General features: G+C 42.9%; 1 long non-coding RNA gene across 1 annotated transcript; it reads right to left on the bottom strand.

Annotated features, from left to right (window-relative positions):
* Positions 1-838: 838 nt before the first annotated feature.
* LOC123732525 (uncharacterized) lies at positions 839-21700 on the bottom strand. Its single transcript, XR_006763194.1, has 3 exons — positions 21583-21700; positions 7177-7221; positions 839-1089 (listed from the first exon to the last, which is right to left on the bottom strand). It is a non-coding gene; the product is annotated as an uncharacterized lncRNA (long non-coding RNA).
* Between the last annotated feature and the right edge of the window lie 353 nt (positions 21701-22053).

Raw genomic sequence — 22053 nt, 5'->3', positions numbered from 1 at the left:
TAAACAGGTCTCTCCAGGATCACAGCTCCAGCTGTATATAATATATAAACATCATATATAAACAGGTCTCTCCAGGATCACAGCACCAGCTGTATATAATATATAAACATCATATATAAACAGGTCTCTCCAGGATCAGAGCACCAGCTGTATATAATATATAAACATCATATATAAACATAACATCAGCTATCTGAAACCAGATGAACCACTAAACACTATAATGTTAGTAGATGGTGTTTGTGGACATACCATGTACTGTGATGTTGACAGCATTGCTGTGTTCTCCAGACCCAGACTCACACCAGTACACTCCACTGTCTGATGGTTTTAGTGACACGATGCATGAAGACCCTTGTTGTTTTCCCCAGTCAGTATCACAATCTGAAAGGTTTCCTCTCGATGTGTTCCTCACCACTCTCCATCCAGCAGAGTTCCCCTGAACCTCACAGCTCAGAGAGACAGACTCATATTCAAAGAACTGAGATCTGTCAGGACTGACGATCAGAGATGCTGGATTAGAGAGAACTGAGAAAGAGAGAGAGGGAGAGGGAGAAAAAAAGAGAGGGAGGTAGACAGAGAGAGATACATTCTGATATCTGTTCTATTGTAATATATTCCAGAGCTGAGTCTGTATCACATCTGAGTTCAACTTTGATTTGTTCTACTAGTCAACACCAGATTCAATGAGACCCTTTCTGCCCTTTGTCAGGTCTCTCCAGGATCACAGCACCAGCTGCATATAATATATAAACATAACATCAGCTATCTGAAACCAGATGAACCACTAAACACTATAATGTTAGTTGATGGTGTTTGTGGACATACCGTGTACTGTGATGTTGACAGCATTGCAGTGTTCTCCAGACCCAGACTCACACCAGTACACTCCACTGTCTGATGGTTTTAGTGACACGTTGCATGAAGACCCTTGTTGTTTTCCCCAGTCAGTACTACACTCTGAAAGGATTCCTCTCGATGTGTTCCTCACCACTCTCCATCTAGCAGAGTTCCCCTGAACCTCACAGCTCAGAGAGACAGACTCATATTCAAAGAACTGAGATCTGTCAGGACTGACACTCAGAGAGGCTGGAAGAGGGAGAACTGAGAAAGAGGGAGAGGGAGAGAGAGAGAGAGAGGGTCATGGAGAAGGTCAGTCTGATAGCTATACTATTCCCTGTTTTAGGTCAGTTAGGATCACCAGTTTATTTTAAGAATGTGTAATGTCAGAATAATAGTAGACGGAATGAATTATTTCAGCTTTTATTTCTTTCATCACATTCCCAGTGGGTTAGAAGTTTACATATACTGAATTAGTATTTGGTAGCATTGCCTTTAAATTGTTTAACTTGGGTCAAATGTTTCGGGTAGCCTTCCACAAGCTTTCCACAATAAGTGGGGTAAATTTTGGCCCATTCCTCCTGACAGAGCTGGTGTAACTGAGTCAGGTTTGCAGGCCTCCTTGCTGGCACACACTTTTTCCGTTCTGCCCACACATTTTTTTATAGGATGTAGGTCAGGGCTTTGATAGCCACTCAATACCTTGACTTTGTTGTCCTTAATAAGCCATTTTGACACAACTTTGGAAGTATGCTTGGAGTCATTGTCCATTTGGAAGACCCATTTGCGACCAAGCTTTAACTTCCTGACTGATGTCTTGAGATGTTGCTTCAATATATCCACATAATTTTCCCCCTCATGATGCCATCTATTTTGTGAAGTGCACCAGTCTCTCCTGCAGCAAAGCACCCCCACAACATGATACTGCCACCCCCGTGCTTCACGGTTAGGATGGTGTTCTTCGGCTTGCAAGCCTCCCCCCTTTTTCCTCCAAACATAACAATGGTCATTACTGCCAAACAGTTCCATTTTTGTTTCATCAGACCAGAGGACATTTCTCCAAAAAGTACGATCTTTGTCCCCATGTGCAGTTGCAAACCGTAGTCTGGCTTTTTTTGGCGGTTTTGGAGCAGTGGATTCTTCCTTGCTGAGCAGCCTTTCAGGTTTTGCCAATATAGGACTCGTTTTACTGTGGATATAGATACTTTTGTACCCGTTTCCTCCAACATCTTCATCTTGATTTGCACTTTTCGCACCAAAGTACGTTCATCTCTAGGAGACAGAAAGCGTCTCCTTCTTGAGTGGTATGACGGCTGCGTGGTCCCATGGTGTTTATATTTGCGTACTATTGTTTGTACAGATGAACGTGGTACTTCAGGCTTTTGGAAATTGCTCCCAAAGATGAACCAGACTTGTGGAGGTCTACAATTTTTTTTCTGAGGTCTTGGCTGATTTTTTTTTTATTTTCCCATGATGTCAAGCAAAGAGGCACTGAGTTTGAAGGTAGGCCTTGAAATACATCCACAGGTGCACCTCCAATTGTCACAAATGATGTCAATTAGCCTATCAGAAGCTTCTAAAGCCATGACATAATTTTCTGGAATATTCCAAGCTGAGGCACAGTCAACTTAGTGTATGTAAACTTCTGACCCACTGGAGTTGTGATACAGTGAATTATAAGTGAAATAATCTGTCTGTAAACAATTGTTGGAAAAATTGCTTGTGACATGCACAAAGTAGTTGTCCTATCCGACTTGCCAAAACTATAGTTTTAACAAGAAATTTGTGGAGTGGTTGAAAAACGAGTTTTAAACTTCCGACTTCAACTGTATATACTGTCATGACGTTGGCCTCTTTTGGTACAGGAGGACAGTTGACCCCCTCCCAATTGCACCCCCCCCTACCTTCCCCCCCAATCCACCCTGTGTGTAAAGGGTCGTAAAAACTCTAAAATTCCAGGAGAGTCTCTGGCCACATGGCCCATAGCGAGACACAGGAAATTCTTCCAACTCATAGAATTGGAGAGCCAAGCGACATTTTGTGTGTGCTGGAGAAAGTATGGAAGATTGGTGAAGAATCCAGCTACGAACTGATCCGCTTGGTACAATTTTGTGATAGTCAGAATAGACAATATAGCCATATTACCATAGAACTGTTTATATAATAGACTCAGCTTAAGACTTGCATCATATGGGTGTATGGAATGTATTAATAAGGATAAAGCTTTTGTAAGACATTGAGATGCTATTGTACTGATGTAATGTGATAGAATTGTATTTCTGTAACCAAATCTAACTCAGTCATAGGCACGCCCCAGGGACCCATACAGGACCAGGCGTCATTTGACAAGCTGTTCTATGGGCACTATAAAACACCCCCGGATTTACATTTCTACAGACCAGGCCTACACTCCGTTGGCTAATAGGTTTTACCTTCCAATTCCTCTACTGAAAGTGAACCATACCACGTGGTTAACTTTTAGACTATTGATACCGACAGAATAAGAACAAGTCTTTGATATTAATTATTAGTCTGCAGCTAAGTAAATTATATCATCGAACGCGAAGACCAACGAAACCACCATTCTATGACGACATTAATGAATGTCGCTCTGAAAGATCCATTCTAACCGAGAGAGAGAGAGAGAGAGAACGCGGACAAAACTCCCCAACAGAACAGAACTCTCGAACAAGGATCACGACACATGAGCGTAATATATATATTGATTGCAATTGTTCCCGAATGAGTGAGCCTTCAATTGTCAATTGTTAATATTAATGAACTCTGTGTAAACTTCTCAGCTGACCGTTTATGACCCATTGTCTAACAGACCAGCCATGCTTGTTAGCCAGTAGGGCACATTCCTATACCAATCCTTTGTGACTATAATTACTGTTTGTATGTTTTTCTGTTAATTACTTAGTGTAGTAAATAAATGATTTTAAGACAAATGATGTATGGATGATTTTAGTAAAGACTGGGTTCGTGCAGATACAACAATTTACGGACGTTTGGAATGAGACTGGACTAGAGGTAAAATACGCCATTTAAACTAGAAGATAATCGGCCTATACTATAATAGAATATAATATTATAGTACAGGAAAGTTATATTAGGAAAATTATAGCTTTGTAATCTGAATATTCTCCTTGGTGCCCCGATCTCCTAGTTAATTACAATTAAACGATTAATCAGTTTAATCGCGTGATAATAATTACAAGGAGCTAATTGATAAACATATCTTCCGTTTAATGGTACCCCAAAGACACGACAATACAGTGCCCTCCGTAATTATTGGGACTTTTCAGCATGTTTTCTTCTTTTGGCTCTATACTCAAAAAGTTTGAACGAGTGGATTATTGAATTCAATGGTGCCAACTAAACAGAATTTTGGGGATATGAAGAAGGACTTTATCAAACAAAACTACCGTTCATTGTGTAGCTGGGACCCTTGGGATTTCAAACAGAGGAAGATCTTCAAAAGAAAGTGATTTATTTTATCGCCATTTATGATTTGTGTCGCCTGTGCTGGTTTGAAATACACTGCTCAAAAAAAATAAAGGGAACACTTAAACAACACAATGTAACTCCAAGTTAATCACACTTCTGTGAAATCAAACTGTCCACTTAGGAAGCAACACTGATTGACAATAAATTTCACATGCTGTTGTGCAAATGGAATAGACAACAGGTGGAAATTATAGGCAATTAGCAAGACACCCACAATAAAGGAGTGGTTCTGCAGGTGGTGACCACAGACCACTTCTCAGTTCCTATGCTTCCTGGCTGATGTTTTGGTCACTTTTGAATGCTGGCGGTGCTTTCACTCTAGTGGTAGCATGAGACGGAGTCTACAACCCACACAAGTGGCTCAGGTAGTGCAGCTCATCCAGGATGGCACATCAATGCGAGCTGTAGCAAGAAGGTTTGCTGTGTCTGTCAGCGTAGTGTCCAGAGCATGGAGGCGCTACCTGGAGACAGACCAGTACATCAGGAGACGTGGAGGAGGCCGTAGGAGGGCAACAACCCAGCAGCAGGACCGCTACCTACACCTTTGTGCAAGGAGGAGCAGGAGGAGCACTGCCAGAGCCCTGCAAAATGACCTCCAGCAGGTCACAAATGTGCATGTGTCTGCTCAAATGGTCAAAAACAGACTCCATGAGGGTGGTATGAGGGCCCGACACCCACAGGTGGGGGTTGTGCTTACAGCCTAACACCGTGCAGGACGTTTGGCATTTGCCAGAGAACACCAAGATTGGCAAATTCGCCACTGGCGCCCTGTGCTCTTCACAGATGAAAAGCAGGTTCTCACTGAGCACATGTGACAGACGTGACAGAGTCTGGAGACGCCGTGGAGAATGTTCTGCTGCCTGCAACATCCTCCAGCATGACCGGTTTGGCGGTGGGTCAGTCATGGTGTGGGGTGGGGTGGCATTTCTTTGGGGGGCCACACAGCCCTCCATGTGCTCGCCAGAGGTAGCCTGACTGCCATTAGGTACCGAGATGAGATACTCAGACCCCTTGTGAGACCATATGCTGGTGCGGTTGGCCCTGGGTTTCTCCTAATGCAAGACAATGCTAGACCTCATGTGGCTGGAGTGTGTCAGCAGTTCCTGCAAGAGGAAGGCATTGATGCTATGGACTGGCCCGCCCGTTCCCCAGACCTGAATCCAATTGAGCACATCTGGGACATCATGTCTCGCTCCATCCACCAACGCCACGTTGCACCACAGACTGTCCAGGAGTTGGCAGATGCTTTAGTCCAGGTCTGGGAGGAGATCCCTCAGGAGACCATCCACCACCTCATCAGGAGCATGCCCAGGCGTTGTAGGGAGGTCATACAGGCACGTGGAGGCCACACACACTACTCAGCCTCATTTTGACTTGTTTTAAGGATATTACATCAAAGTTGGATCAGCCTGTAGTGTGGTTTTCCACTTTAATTTTGAGTTTGACTCCAGATCCAGACCTCCATGGGTTGATAAATTGGATTTCCATTGATTATTTTTGTGTGATTTTGTTGTCAGCACATTCAACTATGTAAAGAAAAAACTATTTAATAAGATTATTTCATTCAATCTGATCTAGGATGTGTTATTTTAGTGTTCCCTCAATTTTTTTGAGCAGTGTATATGTTGACATGGGGCGCAGTCCTCAGACAATCGAAGGCTATGCTTTCACCGTAAAGCCGTTTTGATATCTGACAACGCAGTTAGATTACCAAGATTCTAAGCTTTTGAATGATGTAACACACTTGTATTTCCATGAATGTTTAATATTACAATTTTGAATTTTGAATTTGGCACTCTGCAATTTCACCGGATGTTGTTGTGTTGTGTTTCACATTATATTGTGCACAATAGAAATGAAAGGTAAATGATATATTGTGTCATTTTGGAGTCACTTTTATTGTAAATTAGAATAGAATATGTTTCTAAACACTTCTACATGAATGTGGAGGCTGCCATGAATTGAATCATGAATCATGAATAAAGATGAGTGAAAAAGTTATGGAGTTATACATAATTAGTGATATCAAATTAGCACAACAAATCAAATAATTCAAACAAAGGAAGACAATAATTATGTCCAGACTCAGCAACCATAGCCTGGCCATACACTCTTAGAAAGGTCCGATCTAGAACCTAAAAGGGTTCTTTGACTGTTCCCATTGGAAACCCTTTGAATACATTTTTTGGGTTCCAGGTAAAACTCTTTATGTTATCATGCAGAACCCTTTTGGGTTCCATGTAGAACCCTTTCCACAAAGCATTCAAAATGGCAAAAGGGTTCTACCTGGAAACAAAAAGGGTTCTCCTTTGGGGACAGCTGAAAAAACATTTTGGAATCCTTTTTTCTAAGAGTGTAGAGACAGTAGATCTAGCTCCAGATTATGTCCTGGTCTAGACAAGGCTTTATACTGAAACAGAGACAGTAGATCTAGCTGGTCTGTCATAATATAATAGAGACAGTAGATCTAGCTGGTCTGTCATAATATAATAGAGACAGTAGATCTAGCTGGTCTGTCACAATATAATAGAGACAGTAGATCTAGCTATTGACACCCCACACAGGGTTTTCATTATAGTCATTATAGTCATTATGAGGCTAATATATTTGAGTCTGTATCTCACAACACAGAGTAAAACATTATATCCTGTGATGTGTTGCAGCTAGAACAATTGGAGATCCTTTATGGAACCTTCTTTACTAAGAGAATAAGGACTGGAGACATGAAGAGACCAGGAAGAAATGATACTATTATAGAACAGGTGATGAATATAGATAAATGTTACTATTATAGAACAGGTGATGAATATAGAGAAATGTTCTCACCTCCACCTTGTCCGAGGCTACAGTATACCAGTGTACTCAACAGCACTGAAACACACAGAGAGAACTATCACTATGGTACATGATGTAAACACTGAAACACACAGAGAGAACTATCACTATTTCTACATGATGTAAACATTGAGCGGTACCACAGATATTAATTTCCTTAATAGTATATTGACACATTTCTGATTAACAGAGCCCTCTGGGTTCTCTATGGTGTTGTAGGTCAGGGCGTGACTAGGGTGTGTTCTAGTCGATGATTTTCTATGTTTGAGTTTGAGTATGGTTCCCAATTAGAGGCAGCTGATATTCGTTGTCTCTAATTGGGGATCATACTTAGTGTGGTCCTTTCCCATCTGCGTTTTTGGGATATTGTTTGTGTTGTGCATGTTGCACCACTGAAGTTACGTTTCGTTGTTGGTTTATTGTTTTTGTGAAGTTACACTTTTAATAAAAAAGATGTGGAACTCAACACACGCTGCACCTTGGTCTGTCCATTACCACGAACGTGACAATATTACAACCATCCCCATCTAAATCCTTCAGTTTAAGAGATATTGTCACGCCCTGACCATTGTCAGGGTTCTCTATGGTGTAATAGGTCAGAGCGTGACTAGGGGGGGTGTTCTAGTTATTATAGTTCTATGTTGGTGTGTGAGTATGGTTCCCAATTGGAGGCAGCTGAATATCGTTGCCTCTAATTGGGGATCATACTTAGTGTGTCCCTTTTCCCACCTGCGTGGTGGGATTTTGTTTTATTTAGTGCCTATGTGAATGGCACATTTGTTAATTCTTTGTTGTTTTTGGAAGTGTCACTGTAATAAATATGTGGAACTCTACTCACGCTGCGCCTTGGTCCACAGATATCCACCTATGTTGGACTTCCGCATCTGCAGTGGAAAGTGCATTTTGCTCTACGACCCCAAAAGTGTCAAGGGACTCGTTTGAAGTCAGTGCAGCTGTTCCGTCCGAACTGGCTACAAACGGGAGACTCTCAGATACAAACTAATATGACCCCACTATGGAAAGGGGAGACTCTCAGCTACAAACTAATATGACCCCACTATGGAAAGAGGAGACTCTCAGATACAAACTAATATGACCCCACTATGGAAAGAGGAGACTCAGCTACAAACTAATATGACCCCACTATGGAAAGAGGAGACTCAGCTACAAACTAATATGACCCCACTATGGAAAGGGGAGACTCTCAGCTACAAACTAATATGACCCCACTATGGAAAGGGGAGAATCTCAGATACAAACTAATATGACCCCACTATGGAAAGGGGAGACTCTCAGCTACAAACTAATATGACCCCACTATGGAAAGAGGAGACTCAGATACAAACTAATATGACCCCACTATGGGTGGTGGTGGTGGTATTAGTAGTGGTGGTGGTGGTGGTATAAGTGATGGTGGTATTAGTGGTGGTGTTAGGTGGTGGTGGTGCTGGTGTTAGGTGGTGGTGGTGTTAGGGGAAGACATCATAGAAGAAGAAGTGTCAGAATGCGTGGATGATGGTGGTGGTTGTGGTGGTGGTGGAGGTGGTGGTAGTGGTGGTGGTGGTAGTGGTGGTAGTGGTGGTGGTAGTAGTGGTGGTAGTAGTGGTGGTAGGGGTGGTGGTGGTGGTGAAAGGGGAAGACATATTAGTTAGAAGGCAAAGAATAAGAGTCCCTGATGAAATCAGAGCCACAACTGTGGACCATGTCATAAACTATGGACTTACAGTGGAAGAGGCTGGTCAGAGAGTACAGCCTAATGTAAACAGGTCCACAGTGTCATAAACTATGGACTTACAGTGGAAGAGGCTGGTCAGAGAGTACAGCCTAACGTAAACAGGTCCACAGTGTCATAAACTATGGACTTACAGTGGAAGAGGCTGGTCAGAGAGTACAGCCTAATGTAAACAGGTCCACAGTGTCAACTATGGACTTACAGTGGAAGAGGCTGGTCAGAGAGTACAGCCTAATGTAAACAGGTCCACAGTGTCAACTATGGACTTACAGTGGAAGAGGCTGGTCAGAGAGGACAGCCTAATGTAAACAGGTCCACAGTGTCATAAACTATGGACTTACAGTGGAAGAGGCTGGTCAGAGAGTACAGCCTAATGTAAACAGGTCCACAGTGTCAACTATGGACTTACAGTGGAAGAGGCTGGTCAGAGAGGACAGCCTAATGTAAACAGGTCCACAGTGTGATCAATTGTGCGAACATTCCGTACGGGGAAAACAGGTAAATATGTACTTGTTCTTTACTTTTGATACAGCATTTCAATCACAATAATACAGCAACTATTGTAAAGGTAAATGCAAGTCTGTAAATCACAATGTATCATAAGAAATGTATGATGTAATATACAGCACAATTTGAATACAATATACTATCTGCAACATGATGTATGTGTGAATTCTACATGTCATATATAGGACTGCAAAATGACCTCATGCTAATGACAGAGCAGCAGCATTCAGCCATCTGCAAGAACCAGACATTTTCAACATGGTCATAACCAGCCAACAACATGGTCATATCCAGCCAACAATAGGGTCATATCCAGCCAACAACAGGGTCATATCCAGCCAACAACAGGGTCATATCCAGCCAACATGGTCATGACCAGCCAACATGGTCCTAGCCAGCAGCATTCAGCCATCTGCAAGAACCAGACATTTTCAACATGGTCATATCCAACAACATGGTCATAGCCAACAACATGGTAATAGCCAGCCAACAACATGGTCATATCCAACAACATGGTCATATCCAGCCAACAACATGGTCATATCCAGCCAACAACATGGTCATATCCAGCCAACAACATGGTCATATCCAGCCAACAACATGGTCATAGCCAACAACAGGGTCATAGCCAGCCAACATGGTCATAGCCAGCCAACATGGTCATGACCAGTCAACAACAGGGTCATATCCAGCCAACATGGTCATGACCAGCCAACATGGTCCTAGCCAGCCAACAACATGGTCATATCCAGCCAACAACATGGTCATAACCAACATGTTCATAACCAACAACATGGTCATAACCAGCCAACATGTTCATAACCAGCCAACATGGTCATAACCAACAACATGGTTATAACCAGCCAACAACATGGTCATAACCAACAACATGGTCATAGCCAACAACATGGTCATAGCCAACAACAGGGTTGTAGCCAACAACAGGGTCATATCCAGCCAACATGGTCCTAGCCAGCCAACAACATGGTCATAGCCAGCCAACAACATGGTCATAACCAGCCAACATGTTCATAACCAGCCAACATGGTCATATCCAGCCAACATCATGGTCATATCCAGCCAACAACATGGTCATATCCAGCCAACAACATGGTCATATCCAGCCAACAACATGGTCATATCCAGCCAACAACATGGTCATATCCAGCCAACAACATGGTCATATCCAGCCAACAACATGGTCATAGCCAGCCAAAAACATGTTCATAACCAGCCAACATGTTCATAACCAGCCAACATGGTCATAGCCAACAACATGGTCATATCCAGCCAACATGGTCATATCCAGCCAACAACATGGTCATATCCAGCCAACAACATGGTCATATCCAGCCAACATGGTCATATCCAGCCAACATGGTCATAGCCAGCCAACAACATGGTCATAACCAACAACATGGTCATAACCAACAACAGGGTCATAACCAACAACATGGTCATATCCAGCCAACATGGTCACAGCCAGCAAACATGGTCATAACCAACAACATGGTCATATCCAGCAAACATGGTCATAGCCAACAACAGGGTCATAGCCAGCCAACATGGTCATAACCAACAACATGGTCATATCCAGCCAACATGGTCATAGCCAGCAAACATGGTCATAACCAACAACATGGTCATATCCAGCAAACATGGTCATAGCCAACAACATGGTCATAGCCAGCCAACATGGTCATAACCAACAACATGGTCATAACCAGCCAACATGGTCATAACCAACAACATGGTCATAACCAACAACATTGACATAACCAACAACATGGTCATAACCAACAACATGGTCATAGCCAACAACATGGTCATAACCAACAACATTGACATAACCAACAACATTGACATAACCAACAACATGGTCATAGCCAACAACATGGTCGTTGCCAGCCAACAACATGGTCCTGTTACTGTCTCCTAAATAGAGAGGGATCTTTTTTGTCATTTCCAGTCATAACTTGCAGACTTGTTTACGTGCTGCTGTTCGTTTTGTTGCTAACCTTACTTTGCCACCTGCCAAGCCAACGGTTTTTACTTTTTAATTACTGATTTATATATTTTATTTTTTTCATCGCTCAATTTTTTTCATTAAATGTTTTCACTCCGGACGCTTTATCTGGACGTGGTTCGTCAGGACCTCCACCAGCCGAAGTTAAGTAGTAACATTAACATGATGCCTTCTAATTGTAGTCGCTGTACTCATAATATACAGGAGAACTTTCGCCTTACGGCAAGGATAGCTGTGCTGCAAGCCCAGCTTCAGACGCAATCGTTAGGCAAGGGTAATTTAACTGTAGGAAAGGTTGAAACAGCGTCTGTGCCACCAGTAAGTACAGATAGTAACGTTAGTATAAATCCCCTCGCACGGTCCCCGCAGCCGGACAATTTTCTCATGGCTTCTGGAGGGAAATGCTGCTGGAATGCTCAACCGGTGTCGCTCATTCAGCCGACAGAAACTTTCAACCGGTTCTCCCCATTAACCTCACTAGGGTAGGGGGCACTATTTTCACCTCCGAATGAAAAGCGTGCCCAAAGTAAACTGCCTGTTACTCAGGCCCAGAAGCTAGGATATGCATATAATTAGTAGATTAGTAGATTTGGATAGAAAACACTGTAAAGTTTCCAAAACTGTTAAAATAATGTCTGTGAGTATAACAGAACTGATATGGCAGGCGGAGACCTGAGAAAAATCCATCCAGGAAGTGGGATTTCTTGATGTTTGTAGTTTTCTATTGAATGCCATTACAGTATCCATTGACTTAGGACTCAAATTGCACTTCCTATGGCTTCCACTAGATGTCAACAGTCTTTAGAAATAGTTTCAGGCTTGTATTCTGAAAAAATGAGGGAGTAAGACCACTTTGAGTAAGTGGATAGTGGAATGTCCCCAGACCTGTTTACTGAGCGCACCAAGAGGGCGCCTTTCTTGTTTTTCTTTTATATTGACGAAGCTATTGTCCGGTTGTAGTATTATTGATTATTATGACTAAAAACAACCTGAGGATTGATTATAAACATCGTTTGACATGTTTCTATGAACTTTACTGATACTTTTGGGATTTTTCGTCTGCCTGTTGTGACTGCCTTTGAGCTATTGGATTACTGAACAAAACACGCCGACAAAACGGAGGTTTTTGGATATAAAGAGGGACTTTATCGAACAAAACAAACATTTATTGTGTAACTGGGTGTTATATTCCTCCTAAGAAGAGGTAGGTTCAGGAGCAGGAGAGCAATGAAGTCTGACTAGCACAATCATTTATTTAACGTCGCAAACACGACAACCACAGGTGGGGAAACACACCCACCGAAGTCGCCACACACAGGGAAATAAACGCCACACATGGAGGAGAAACCTCTACTCCAAAAACAACTACAACGGTAATATACGAACGTGAGGAAAAAAAAACCCTGCGGCGCAAACACGCACCTCTACCGTAGCAACAACAGCAAAATAATCCCGCACAAAGAATAGCAGGAGCGGGGGTTAATAAACCCACAAAATTACTAATAGCATACAGGTGTAAACAAAACAAAACAGACAGACACAAACGAAAAGGAAAAATGGATCGGTGGCAACTAGTAGGCCGGGCGACGACGACCGCCGATCACCGCCCGAACAGGGAGAGGAGCCACCTTCGGTGGAAGTCGTGACACTGGGAGTCTTGTGAGTGCAACCATACGAAGATCATCAAAGGTAAGTGATACATTTTATTGCTATTTCTGACTTTTGTGACTAGTCTACTTGGCTGGTAACTGTATGTAATGTTTTGTGTGCTGGGTGCTGTCCTCAGATAATCGCATGGTATGCTTTCGCCGTAAAGCCTTTTTGAAGTCTGACACAGCGGCTGGATTAACAAGAAGTTAAGCTTTATTTTGATGTATAACACATATTTCCAAGAATGTTAAATATTTGACTTGAGTATTTTTGAATTTCGCGCTCTGCAAATTCACTGGATGTTGGCCAGGTGGGACGCTACCATCCCAGGTACCCATAAGAAGTTGTTTAAGCAGATGCCCTTGATGCCCTTCCAGACTCCCTCCGCCTACCCATGGACGTCAGAGTACAAAAATCTGTAACCACCTAACTGAGGAACTCAATTTAACCTTGCGCAATACCCTAGATGCAGTCACACCACTAAAAACTAAAAACATTTGTCATAAGAAACTAGCTCCCTGGTATACAGAAAATACCCGAGCTCTGAAGCAAGCTTCCCGAAAATTGGAACTTGGAACGGAAATGGCGCCACACCAAACTGGAAATCTTCCGTCTAGCTTGGAAAGACAGTACCGTGCAGTATCGAAGAGCCCTCACTGCTGCTCGATCATCCTATTTTTCCATCTTAATTGAGGAAAATAAGAAGAATTCGACATTTCTTTTTGATCCTGTCGCAAAGCTAACTAAAAAGCAGCATTCCCCAAGAGAGGATGGCTTTCACTTCAGCTGTCACAGGTATCGTCGGTGGAAAAGGTAGACCAATACGCAGCAGGTATGTGATTGTTCATTTTGAACATTTATTCACTCCCAAACGAATACAAAACAACAAACAAGAAAACGAACGATTTACTGACAGTCTACAAGGCTAACACAGAACAATCACCCACAAATAACAAACACAAACACACCCTAATATATGGGACTCTCAATCAAAGGCAGATAGACAACACCTGCCTTCAACTGAGAGTCCCAACCCCAATTAACCAAACATAGAAACAGACATACTAGACTAATCATAGAATACCTGAAAACCAAACAGTGCCCAAAAACCCCGGAATACTTAAACCAAATGCCCCTTCAACAAAACACACCACCCCGAACCACATAAAACGAATACCCTCTGCCACGTCCTGACCAAACTACAATACCAATTGACCTTATACTGGCCAGGACGTGACATCAGCAGTAATAAATTCATGAACTTTGAGGAAAAGATCATGATCATTAGAAAGCAAATTACGGACTCCTCTTTAAATCTGCGTATTCCTCCAAAGCTCCGTTGTCCTGAATCTGCACAACTCTGCCAGGACCTAGGATCAAGGGAGACACTCAAGTGTTTTAGTACTATATCTCTTGAAACAATGATGAAAATAATCATGGCCTCTAAACTTCAAGCTGCATACTGGACCCTATTCCAACTAAACTACTGAAAGAGCTGCTTCCTGTGCTTGGCCCTCCTATGTTGAACATAATAAACGGCTCTCTATCCACCGGATGTGTACCAAACTCACTAAAAGTGGCAGTAATAAAGCCCCTCTTGAAAAAGCCGAATCTTGAACCAGAAAATATAAAAAACTATCGGCCTATATCGAATCTTCCATTCCTCTCGAAAATTGTTGAAAAAGCTGTTGCACAGCAACTCACTGCCTTCCTGAAGACAAACAATGTATACGAAATGCTTCAGTCTGGTTTTAGACCCCATCATAGCACTGAGACTGGACTTGTGAAGGTGGTAAAATACCTTTTAATGGCGTCAGACCAAGAGGCTCTGCATCTGTTCTAGTGCTCCTAGATCTTGGTGCTGCTTTTGATACCATCGATCACCACATGCTTTTGGAGAGATTGGAAACCCAAATTGGTCTACACAGACAAGTTCTGGCCTGGATTAGATCTTATCTATCGGAAAGATATCAGTTTGTCTTTGTGGATGGTTTGTCCTCTGACAAATCAACTGTACATTTCGGTGTTCCACCAGGCTCCGTTTTAGGACCACTATTGTTTTCACTATATATTTTACCTCTTGGTGATGTCATTCGGAGATCTTTGTGGGCTATACTCGGCCTTGTCTCAGGATGGTAAGTTGGTGGTTGAAGATATCCCTCTAGTGGTGTGGGGGCTGTGCTTGGCAAAGTGGGTGGGGTTATATCCTGCCTGTTTGGCCCTGTCCGCGGGTATTGTCGGACAGGGCCACAGTGTCTCCCAACCCCTCCTGTCTCAGCCTCCAGTATTTATGCTGCAGTAGTTTATGTGTCGGGGGGCTAGGGTCAGTCTGTTATATCTGGAGTATTTCTCCTGTCTTATCCGGTGTCCTGTGTGAATTTAAGTATGCTCTCTCTAATTCTCTTTCTCTGTTTTTCTCTCTTTCTCTCTTTCTCTCTCTCGGAGGACCTGAGCCCTAAGTCCATGCCTCAGGACTCTGGTCTGATGACTCCTTGCAGTCCCCAGGCCACCTGGCCCTGCTGCTGCACCAGTTTCAACTGTTCTGCCTCCGGCTATGGAACCCTGACCTGTTTACCGGACGTGCTACCTGTCCCAGACCTGCGTTTTTCAACTCTCTAGAGACAGCAGGAGTGGGAGGGATACTCTGAATGATTGGCTATGAAAAGCCATCTGATGTAAGAAGGTCTATAAAAACATTTGATTGATTGATTGGTCATAGCCAGCCAACAACATGGTCATAGCCAGCCAACAACATGGTCATAGCCAGCCAACAACATGGTCATATCCAACAACATGGTCATATCCAGCCAACAACATGGTCATATCCAGCCAACAACATGGTCATAGCCAGCCAACAACATGGTCATAGCCAGCCAACAACATGGTCATAGCCAGCCAACAACATGGTCATAGCCAGCCAACAACATGGTCATAGCCAGCCAACAACATGGTCATATCCAACATGGTCATATCCAGCCAACAACATGGTCATAGCCAACAATTCCATCAGACTAAGAGATCCAAAGTGCAATCATAAATGACAACAACATCTTCACAAATATAAATTCTGTCAGCATTTCCACTATAGACATGGTTTTGAAAAAAAAAATCAAATGACTGTTAAACAACTGTACAAGGTGCCATTTGAGAGGAATAGTGACAGAGTGGAGGAGCTGTGGTACCAGTATGTCCTGGTAGGAGATGTTCTACCAGGATGTCCTGGTAGGAGCTGTGGTACCAGGATGTCCAGGTAGGAGCTGCGGTACCAGTATGTCCTGGTAGGAGCTGCGGTACCAGTATATCCAGGTAGGAGCTGTGGTACCAGTATGTCCAGGTAGGAGCTGTGGTACCAGTATGTCCTGGTAGGAGCTGTGGTACCAGTATGTCCAGGTAGGAGCTGTGGTACCAGGATGTCCTGGTAGGAGCTGTGGTACCAGGATGTCCTGGTAGGAGCTGTGGTACCAGGATGTCCTGGTAGGAGCTGTGGTACCAGGATGTCCTGGTAGGAGCTGTGGTACCAGGATGTCCTGGTAGGAGCTGTGGTACCAGGATGTCCTGGTAGGAGCTGTGGTACCAGGATGTCCTGGTAGGAGCTGTGCTACCAGGATGTCCAGGTAGAAGCTGTGGTACCAGTACGTCCAGGTAGGAGCTGCGGTACCAGTACGTCCAGGTAGGAGCTGTGGTACCAGTATGTCCAGGTAGGAGCTGTGGTACCAGTATGTCCAGGTAGGAGCTGCGGTACCAGTATGTCCAGGTAGGAGCTGCGGTACCAGTATATCCAGGTAGGAGCTGCGGTACCAGTATGTCCAGGTAGGAGCTGCGGTACCAGTATGTCCAGGTAGGAGCTGTGCTACCAGTATGTCCTGGTAGGAGCTGTGCTACCAGTATGTCCTGGTAGGAGCTGTGCTACCAGGATGTCCAGGTAGGAGCTGTGGTACCAGTATGTCCAGGTAGGAGCTGTGGTACCAGTATGTCCAGGTAGGAGCTGTGGTACCAGTATGTCCAGGTAAACCATTGGTGTGAACATGGTATATTGTACAGTGAGTTTTACTGTACTTCAATGATGCCTGTATATTCTTCCTGAAGTTGTAGATACCCATAAGAACAGAAAACATTTCTAGTTTACTAAACTGTCTGATTCTAGAATAGGCTGTAAAACTAACTTTATATTCTGTTTCTGTGTTACTATATAGAAAATAATGGAGCTGGAAGGACATGAAATGACCCACATTCTTGTTTTTGTGGACGAAGCTGGGTTCAATCTGGCCAAAGGCAGGAGACGTGGCCGCAATCTCATTGGACACCGAGCCACAATTGGCACACCAGGCCAACGTGGGGGAAATATTACAATGTGTGCTGCGATATCTGAGAATGGTGTGAACACACATATTCCACACATTGGTCCCTATAACACCCAACCTCTCCTGGCCTTCCTAAAAATTATGTAATTGTGTGGGATAATGTCAGCTTCCACGGAACGAACATTGTTAGGGAATGGTTTGCTGCCCATGAAAGGATAACAATGGAGTTCCTTCCACCATCCTCCCCATTCCTGAATCTGATAGAAGAGTTTTTTTCAGCAGGTGGAAAGTATATGACTATCGGGCTCAAGATTAGGTGAATGCTGCTTGTGATGACATCACAGGAGATCAGGTTGCGCCTGGCAAGGAGATTTTTCCTCCAGTGCATCACAAGGGAGAAAGATGGGAACTTGTAGTGTGAGGTACATTTTATTGTTTTTTACTGTTTTTTTTTTACTGAACTACCGCAGGTTTTTTTCATTGTTTTTTGTTTTGTTTAGTTTTTTGCATGGATGTCATTTTGTGGCAAATTTTCTGTTCACTATTTAGCAAATCAAATTTGATTGGTCACATACACATGGTTAGCAGATGTTAATGCAAGTGTAGCGAAATGCTTGTGCTTCTAGTTCCGACCGTGCAGTAATATCTAACAAGTAGTCTAACAATTCACAACAACTACCTTATACACACACAAATGTAAAGGGATGATTAAGAATATGTACATATAAATATATGGATGAGCAATGGCTGAACGGCATAGGCAAGATGCAGTAGATGGTATAGAGTACAGTATGTACATATGAGATGAGTAATGTAGGGTATGAAAACATTATATAAAGTGGCATTGTTTAAAGTGACGAGTGATACATTTATTACATCCTATTTTTTATTATTAAAGTGGCTAGAGATTTGAGTAAGTATGTTGGAAGCAGCCACTCAATGTTAGTGATGGCTGTTTAACAGTCTGATGGCCTTGAGATGGAAGCTGTTTTTCAGTCTCTTGGTCCCAGCTTTGATTCACCTGTACTGACCTCTCCTTCTGGATGATAGTGGGGTGAACAGGCAGTGGCTCGGGTGGTTGTTGTCCTTGATGATCTTTTTGGCCTTCCTGTGTATTCGGGCGGTGTAGGTGTCCTGGAGGGCAGATAGTTTGCCCCCGGTGATGTGTTGTGCAGACCTCACTATCCTCTGGAGAGCCTTACGGTTGTGGGCGGAGCAGTTGCCGTACCAGGCAGTGATACAGCCCGACAGGATGCTCTCGATTGCGCTTCTGTAAAAGTTTGTGAGTGTTTTTGGTGACAAGCCAAATTTCTTCAGCCTCTTGAGGTTGAAGAGGCGATGTTGCACCTTCTTCACCACGTTGTCTGTGTGGGTGGACCATTTCAGTTAGTCCGTGATGTGTACACCGAGGAACTTAAAACTTTCCACCTTCTCCACTACTGTTCCGTCGATGTGGATAGGGGGGTGCTCCCTCTGTTGTTTCCTGAAGTCCACGATCATCTCCTTTGTTTTGTTGATGTTGAGTGTGAGGTTATTTTCCTGACATCACACTCCGAGAGCCCTCACCTCCTCCCTGTAGGCCGTCTCGTTGTTGTTGGTAATCAAGCCTACCACTGTAATGTTGTCTGCAAACTTGATGATTGAGTTGAAAGCGTGCATGGCCACGCAGTCATGGGTGAATAGGGAGTACAGGAGAGGGCTGAGAACGCACCCTTGTGGGGCCCCAGTGTTAACGATCAGCGGGGTGGAGATGTTGTTTCCTACCCTCACCAGGTTTTGAGGTTTTGGTAGCAGGCCGTGTCAGTGGCACTGTATTGTCCTCAAAGCGAGCAAAGAAGTTGTTAAGTTTGTCTGGGTGGAAGACATTGACTGGGCTGGTTTTCTTTTTGCAATCCGTGATTGACTGTAGACCCTGCCACATACGTCTTGTGTCTGAGCCGTTGAATTGCGACTCTACTTTGTCTCTATACTGACGCTTAGCTTGTTTGATTGCCTTGCGGAGGGAATAGGTACACTGTTTGCATTCGGTCATGTTTCCGGTCGCCTTGCCATGGTTAAAAGGAGTGGTTCGCGCTTTCAGTTTTACGCAAATGCTGCCATCAATCCATGGTTTCTGGTTGGGGAAGGTTTAATAGTCACCGTGGGTACAACATCACCGATGCACTTGCTAAAAAACTTGCTCACCGAATCAGCGTTATACATCACTGTTGTTGTCCGATGCTATCCGGAACATATCCCAGTCCAAGTTATCGAAGCAATCTTGAAGCGTGGAATCCGATTGGTCGGACCAGCGTTGAACAGACCTGAGCACGGGCGTTTTCTGTTTATGTTTCTGTCTATAGGCTGGGAGCAACAAAATGGAGTTGTGGTCAGATTTGCCGAAAGGAGGGCGAGGGAGGGCTTTGTATGCATCGCGGAAGTTAGAGTAGCAAAGTTAGAGTAGCAATGATCCAGAATTTTGCCAGCCCAGGTCGCTCATTCAGTATGCCGATAAAATTTAGGGAGCCTTGTTTTCAGATTAGCCTTGTTAAAATCCCCAATAAATGCAGCCTCAAGATATGTGGTTTCCAGTTTACATAGAGTCCAATGAAGTTCTTTCAGGGCCGTCGATGTGTCTGCTTGGGGGGGAATATACACGGCTGTGATTATGATCGAAGAGAATTCTCTTGGTAGATAATGCGGTCGGCATTTGATTGTAAGGAATTCTAGGTCAGGTGAACAAAAGGACTTGAGTTCCTGTATGTTGTTATGATCACACCACGACTAGTTAATCATAAGGCATACACCCCCGCCCTTCTTCTTACCAGAGAGATGTTTGTTTCTGTTGGTGCGATGCGTGAAGAAACCGGGTGGCTGTACCGACTCTGATAACGTATCCCGAGTTAGCCATGTTCCCGTGAAACAGAGAATGTTACAATCTCTGATGTCTCTCTGGAAGACCCTTGCTCGAATTTCGTCTACCTTGTTGTCAAGAGACTGGACATTGGCATGTAGTATACTCGGGAGCGGTGAGCATTGTGCCCGTCTACGGAGCCTGACCAGAAGACCACTCCGTCTGCCCCTTCTGTGGCACTGTTGTTTTGGGTCGCCTACTAGGATCCGATCAATTGTCCTGGGTGGTGGTCCAAACAGAGGATCCGCTTCAGGAAAGTCGTATTCCTGGTAAGTTGACGTTGCTCTTATATCCAATAGAACTTCACGGCTGTATGTAATGAGACTTAACATTTCCTGGGGTAAAAATGTAGAAAATAATGCATAAAAAAAACAAAGTACTGCATAGTTTCCTAAGAACGGCGCCATAATTAGAATATGACTTTACATGTAAGAAATATGTAAAAATGGACATGCAAATGTCCATTTTTCTGTGTACTACAGTATTGTAGAGTTTTGACTTTCCCAGTGAACTTTTACGTAATGTTGAAATTGGTATCTAAAAGCTCAGTGTGATACACAATAGCATTCAGCTAGACAAAACTGACATTCTTATATAGTGTCAACAAAAAAGTAGAACAAAACTGACATTTGTACATAACAAACATTTCCAGGGTTGACTGGTGAAAAAACCTCTAAACATTTCCAGGGTTGAAAAAAATTTGCCAAAGCGATTAAGAAGAACTGTAAACCATATAGATATTAAACCATACAGATATTAAACTATACAGATTTTAAACCATATATATATTAAACCGTACAGATATTAAACTACATAGACATTAAACTATATAGACATTAAACTATATAGATATTAAACCAAATAGATATTAAACCAAATAGATATTAAACCATATAGATATTAAACTATATAGATATTAAACCATATAGATATTAAACCATATAGATGTTAAACATATATATATTAAACGATACAGGTATAAAACTACATAGATATTAAAATATACAGATATTAAACTATACAGATATTAAACCATACAGATATTTACATTTTAGTCATTTAGCAGACGCTCTTATCCAGAGCGACTTACAGTAGTGAATGCATACATTTAATTTCATGCATTTTTTTTTTTGTACTAATATTAAACTATACAGATATTAAACCATATAGATATTAAACTATATATATATATATTAAACTATACAGATATTAAACTATGTAGATTTTAAACTATATAGATATTAACATATATCTAGACATTAAACCATTTAGATAATATTCAACTCACAGAGTAGAGGACAGGTGCGTTCCATCTCAACGTGTCGATCACTAACTGTATCTAAACTCTAGTGACTTGTAGCCTGTCCATCCCCCCACCCACCCACCTCTCCACTCTACCCATCTATACTTCCTCTTGAGAAGGACTGAAAGGTGTGAAAGGTGTGTGTGTGTGTGTGTGTGTGTGTGTGTGTGAGAGAGAGAGAGACACATAGGAGAGAGAGACACATAGGAGAGAGAGGGAGACACATAGAAAAGAGAGAGAGACATAGAAGAGAGTGACAGAGATGCATCCAAGATGGCGTAGCAGTGGGGATGTCTGTTTTGGTTGTCTTGTCCCATTGTATATATATCATTTTTCTTCATATATATTTGTATAATTTTTTTTATCTCATTTTCCATCTACGGACTGAACATACTCTCCTGCAACCCGCCTCACCCAATGTGGTTTGGATCTGCTATTTTTACACTTTTGAACCGG

This window comes from Salmo salar, unplaced genomic scaffold (assembly GCF_905237065.1).
Source record: "Salmo salar unplaced genomic scaffold, Ssal_v3.1, whole genome shotgun sequence".
Classification (NCBI taxonomy): domain Eukaryota; kingdom Metazoa; phylum Chordata; class Actinopteri; order Salmoniformes; family Salmonidae; genus Salmo; species Salmo salar.
The sequence above is the reverse complement of the archived record's forward strand: the minus strand, read 5'-3'. Positions and strand labels throughout refer to the sequence as shown.